Consider the following 6,452-nt stretch of genomic DNA (forward strand, 5'->3'; position numbering starts at 1 on the left):
CATGATCAGAGGTCAGGAAAACAGATCTTACGATGACAGGCTGAGAGCCATGGGACTCTTTAGCCTGGAAAAGCATAGGCGCAGGGGTGATCTGATGGCCACCAATAAGTAGTATTAGGCTACTGCTCAGTTAGCATGCAAAAAAACCTGGGTGCCAGTACTACTGCTCAGTAGCACAAGTAACTGTGCATTAATTTAGTACTTAGTTACCCAAGTACTAAACTTAATGCACGGAAACTACGGAACATGAATTAATGTGTAGACGCACCCTATATCAGCTTCACTATATAAGGAGCCTGAACCAAACTATTTTTGCCATTTAGCCATACAGGTCAATTGTGTAAGGCCCAGACAGAGTTTATTACAGTGAACTAGCCTTTGTAAAGAGAAGTAAAGAGAAGTAATAGGGCCTACAGAGGTAAGACTAAGAAGAGATTCTGTCCAGAAAAAACAGCTTGCTTCTTTCAGCATCTCTGACCTGTTGATTAATTATTTACACAAAGTAGGACAGTTCCAACAGGAGGGGCTGAACCAGAGGCTGAAGTTCAGGTCCTCACCTTGGATGCAAAAGACCCAGATTCAAATCCCTACTGCATCATTACAGTGCTGTTACAGCACCATTTGGTGAGAAATACTGAATCAGATGAGCACGTACTCGTACTTAGCCTTTAACATTCCAAATGTGTGTCCCAACCACCAAGCTGTTAGTCCATACATATTCTGTAGAGATGAGAAAAGCTTCTTGATAAAAAAATGTAGCAAAAAATGAATTTTTGTAATGGTTCTAGTTCAATTAAAAAGCATTTTATGGCAAAGGGAAAAAACATCAGAATTTTCCCCAACATCCCTAATCAGTAGCTACTTTCAGATAACAGTCAACCATAAAACTATACCAGCTTTCTAGCATCATTACTGATTTGTCAACATGACTCCTTTACAGAATGGGAATGCATAACAATTTCAGGATTAGGTCCATAAAGAGAAAATAAAAGTGTGTTGAAATTGAGGAAAATGTTATTTTTAATATAATGGCCTATTTAAAATAAATTTATCCCATCTTTAATTTAGTACTAAGAAGTAAGTGCAGCAACTTTTGATTTTAGGTGTGAATAATACAATTTAGACACGAAACTACCTAGTTTCTTTCTTCCATCATTGGACTTTCTCTGGAATTCACTTTGGTATTGTAGTTTCATAGTTATTAGGGGCTGGAAGGGACCTTACAGATCATTGGGTCCAGCCCCCTGCTGAAGAAAGGCTGCTGGGATCAGATGACACCACCAAGATGAGCATCAAGATGCTTTTTAAAGATCGCCAGGGTAGATGGCTGTACCACCTCTGTGGGGAGCCTGTTTCAAACCCTCAGCACTCAACTTGTAAATAGGTTTTTCCTTGTGTCTAGCCTGATGCAATTTTCAATCAGTTTGTGCCCATTATTACTTGTCCTCCCCTGGAGGGCCTTGGTGACTAAATGCCCCCCTAAGCTCTAATGTACATCCCTGGTGTGCTTCTAAGCTGCCACCAAGTCCCCTCTGAGTCTTCTCTTCTCCAGGCTGAACAATCCCAAGTCTTTCAGCTTCTTCCCATATGATCTAGTCTCTAGGCCTCTAATCCTCAGTGTTGCCCTCCTTAGGACTCCTTTGGACTCTCTTGAACTTCTCCACATGAGGAGAAATGATCAGAAGATATAGCCCATTGATTTATTTGAGATTATTTACTTCAGATACAGGATTAGGATACAAATCAAGATATGAAACACGCAGAATTTATTTCTCCTCTGTTTTCTATCTGCTCCATGAGTTCCATGCATTTCTTAGTTATAACTTTCTGTACAGTCTCACCAGTTTTTGCAAGTGGAATGCAAGTGGAATGCAAGTGGAATGCAAGTCTTGGATGCAAGTAGGGCTGACAGGCTGTGTCTATACAAGACACTGATAGTGCAGTAGTTTGTTACTACTGTGCAGTAGTGTTGCATGGCATGGAGCATGACCTATAAGCCATTCAGCAATGCTACTGTGCACTAACTCTGGTTACTACACAGTCATTTAGTACCTGTATATGCAAGTACTAAATGACTGCCCAGTACCACCTGCATAGTCAGCGTCTCATGTAGATGCAGCCAACTTGTAATTATTATATATTAGTTCGGCTGAAGTTTCCTTCTTTTTTTTGTTTTTTTGTTTTTTTGCTGTTGTTGTTTTGATTGTCTTTATCTTTTGTCTATTTCTTAAATACCCTCCATCTCAGGAAAAGTATGGTAAGGCTCCCAAAGAACAAGCCATACAATCACAATGTGTACTGCTTGAAAGATAAACATCCAATTTTCCAGTGGTCTCAGATGTGAGGAACATCTGTAAATCCAAATGGAAAGTATAATCCTCCCAGCCCTTTAAAATTGTCACCAAATGTCACTCATAACACTGGTGTATGTGATGGTTAAGTGAAGTTGGTTTCAACTAAGTTTGTAGAAGTTTATGTGCTCTTCTGGAGCTTTATCTGTGCTGATATTAACCTCTTTGGTCTGTAAATTGAGCTGGAAGTCTCATGGGATTAGAAGACATCAAAGAATCATTAAAGTAACCCTGGCAGTTGAGAGAAGACAGGAATCACTTGCAATGAATGTAAAGAACAGTTCCTCTTGAGTCAAACAGACACAGGAAAGACCTTTCAGTTTTCTTTGGCTCTCCTAACATCACACATAATATATAAAGAATGCTTGATCTTACCTGATATCTCTGCAAAGGTTCTGCCTAAGGAGGCATGTGGCACTATCGAAATATAGTAACATGCCTCACCCACTCTTTCTGTATGTGAAATGGCTTCTGATTTGTCGAGATCAATAGCTGCATTGACAGTCTATAGAAGACAATAGGAAAGACTATTACAAGTCTAAAAATCATATTTGGGGAAAAAAAATCCACCCAGCATAGCAATGACAGAAGAGCCAGATCAGTTGCCACAATGCCACTGAGTGGTAGAGGTAATCGTGGGCTCTGACAGACATGAGTTTATTGCGTGATCAGCCACTGAAGGTACACTACAGCCATGAACTGACAGAAGTGCACAGCTGAAAAGAACTTTAAAAATGCCAGATCATCTGACAATCTGAACCCTCATTATATGAAGGTTCAGAGGAAGGTGCTCCAAAGCAGAGCGTCTTTATTAACATCTGTCAGCATGGCCAGGAACAGCCCTGCTTCCCATGCTGTCTTCAAAATGGGAAGTGGGGGAGGCTCACTCTGTGGGTTTCCCAGCCAACACTGAGGGAAAGAGAAGGAGGCAACCCCCAAAATAAGCTCCCTCCACTTCTTTCCCTCCTCCCATTCTGAAAAAAAGCACTGGGGCTGGGGGCGGGGGGAAGGGCTTTACTAAGGGAGAATAGCAGCAATGATGCAGCTGCTCTAAACTGCAGCTCATATCCTAACCCCCAGGATCCAATAGAAAATGTCTGTTTGGTCCTGGGGATAGCTGTAACTCATGGTACTTCCTGCAAAGTGACATGAGTTACAGTGGGGAGCTGCACTTCTGTCTGTACCCCATATGACACTCTTACAATGGGATCATACTTGAGGAATCTCAGTTAATGTGACTTATCATGTAACTATTTAACCCCTAAATAGGAAAACTTCTGCCTTTTAAGCCACAATCACAGAGTACTTTAGAAAATAGGGAAAGTATCATTTGTCCCCATTTTAAAGACAGTTAAACTAAGTCATGCAGGCTACACCTACATGCTCACTTTCCTGCAGCGTAGACTAATTACATCTGCAGTAAAGCATCACAATCTACATGTGTGCAGATAGTAGGGTGCAGTAAACTAATTAACTATGCCATAAGATAGTACTATCCTCACATTACTATGCTATGGTGGAATAATTAAATGCAACTGAAAGCAAGGCTAGCTGCTGACTGCAGACATAAATGGTGCCCAGACTACCCAGGCAGCAGGGGTCCAGACTTCTGCCTGCCTCCTAGCTGCATGGCTCTGCAGTTTCAGCACTCATGTCCCAGGCAGCCCTTCCACTGCCCAACACCATCACCCAGAGCCTGGGGCTGATTCCCTAAGCCTGCTGCCAGCCCAAAGTTGCTCCAGCTCACTTCAAAGTGCTGCTGTCCTGGTCACAAGTGTAGACACAGCACCTGGGAGTAGTATACACTGGTGCAAACTGTTCTGGCATTTATTACATTGCCTTAATTTCACTTGTAAATGTACCCACAGTGAATAACTGAATTACTTAAAATCAGAGTGGTTAAATGAGAATGATGGGAATAGATTATTAATGGATTGGGGGTAGAGATTGTCTGTCACTTTGAGCTTTTAGACTGCATAATGCATTAGTGCCCTAATCTGGTTGGCACTCAACCAATATATTTCACTAATGTAATAATGCAATATTTCACTAATGTGAAATAGATATCACTAATTATTACTCATGTTCCTTTAGAAGATAAATCTCCTGACATAGTATAGCTCCTGGGTGATCATCCAGTTTGTCTATTCAGCTTTTCTAATACACTAAATCAGTGTGGAGAGATTCATGGTAACTACACAGTGCAGTGGAGTGATACTCCAGAAGAACATTTTCCCTCTGGCCCTATGCCAGCTGTGCTCTTTGGGTCTTAGTTCTGGTCTCTTCTGTACTCTACACTAAATGGGTGGTTGTGCGGGCCCATGAAAACAGCTTTTGCCATGATAGCATATGTGTTTCAGCTACATGTATTAGACTCTAATTAATTTTTAGCAAACTTAAAACTATGACCATTCTGGGGGAATATGCCCCTAAAAACATTTCATTTTAAAGTGCAACTTGTCATCCAAATGCTTTTACTATGCTGACATGCACCTGCCAGACACTACCTGAAGCAGAATTGCAGTCATATGATTAATGGATACAACTCAGAGTCCTTTCTGTAGGATGGTGCTGCAGGGCTCTGGTCATTTGTGATTTATTTATTCTCAGTGCTGTGACAGCACAGTAAGTGCTAGAAATGTAGCTAAGACACCAGTGTTTCTAAAACTTTGTTTAAAGAAACAGACCTACTAAGTCTCTTCACCTATATCAATAAGATTTTAAAAATTCAAATGCTTTCAGACTTGGAAGATTGTACCATAAAAATATCCACTGGTAAAAATAATAGAAACCTCTGAGGAAATATTGCAATGTTTTGTCCTCATTTTGAGAGAAATTGTTTGGGTGGTATTTTCCATATGGAGAGATTAAAGATTTAACTTAATCCCTTCAGATGACAATTTGCTTTACATTTCCCATTAGAAATAGCTGAATTCTCTTTTTCTCCGCATGATTCTTGTAGGTTTTAATATTAGTAGCTATTACTGTCCTTGAGCTTTAAGTTTCTTCTCCTGTGGGACATATGTTGCTCTGCATGGTAAATACTATTGGGAACATCTACACGTGCAATTACGGCACCTGAATAAACTTCAAAGCAATAAACTTGGCTGTTTATTCAGATGCAGCACATGGAGCATAGGAGGAACAGTCACGGCTGGCATGGGGTCCCAAGGGTCAGCATTCCAGCCTAGGGCTACTCCCCCCAACTCAATGTGCTGCAGAGGGACTTTCTGGGATATGAGGGTGCTCTGGTGTTGGACTAGCCAGCAGGCAACCCATGCACTGAAGCACCTTCATGCCCCAGCCAGCCGGGCAGCATTGACATGTGCACTACTGTGTTTTTTTACTTTGCAGCAGGATAGTACTTGTAATAACCAACAATATTTAGTAAATTAGCTTATTCCATCTTAATAGAGAAATTAGTTTATCCCAGATTAATCTCCAGCACATGGAGATATTAATATGTTTACTGCAAGCTGATTAGTCAACTGCACAGTAAATGTTTCATGTAGACATGCCTGCTGGACTATTGCCACTGCTGGCCCACTGAGCAACCTTTGCAAAGCCAGTGGGCCAAGGCACTTAAGGGAGCCCAGCCCTGCCCCAGCCCTGGTACAATCTGTGTGCAAGGCAAGAGCCCCCAAGGGGACACTTGCCTGCCTGTATACAAATACCAGGAGCTTGGGGAATAAGCAGGAGGAATTTGTCCTCCTGCTTAACGCAAAAAATTATGATGTCATAGGGATAATGGAGACCTGGTGGGACTCCACCCATGACGGGACCACGGACATAGATGCCTATACCCTGTACAGGAGGGATTGAGTACATAAAAGGGGTGGCAGTTTAGCTCTCTATGTTAAGGAAAGCTATGAGTCCCTGCAAGCTGATGTTGGCGATGAGGTTGGACAACAGTTGGGAGGAAAAACCTGCAGCATCCTTATAGGCTTGGCAGTGCTAGGCTGGCTAGCACTACGGAAGAACGAGACTTGGGGATCATCATTGACCACAAGATGAACATGAGCCTGCAATGTGATGCTGTGACTAGCAAAGCAACCAGAACACTGGCTTGCATCCATAGATGCTTCTCAAGCAAATCCCAGG

The 6,452-nt window shown here is 41.8% G+C and overlaps 1 long non-coding RNA gene across 1 annotated transcript in view; it reads right to left on the reverse strand.

Moving 5' to 3' along the window:
• The window catches only part of LOC109314711, a 42,202-nt gene that overhangs the window by 29,784 nt on the left and 5,966 nt on the right, over nucleotides 1–6,452 (reverse strand). Inside the window, exon 2 of the long non-coding RNA XR_002102349.1 lies at nucleotides 2,727–2,856. This is a non-coding gene — a long non-coding RNA (uncharacterized LOC109314711). The remainder of the gene's footprint in view (nucleotides 1–2,726; nucleotides 2,857–6,452) is intronic.

The sequence above is a fragment of the Crocodylus porosus genome, unplaced genomic scaffold, assembly GCF_001723895.1.
Source record: "Crocodylus porosus isolate Cpor-Errol unplaced genomic scaffold, CroPor_comp1, whole genome shotgun sequence".
Classification (NCBI taxonomy): domain Eukaryota; kingdom Metazoa; phylum Chordata; order Crocodylia; family Crocodylidae; genus Crocodylus; species Crocodylus porosus.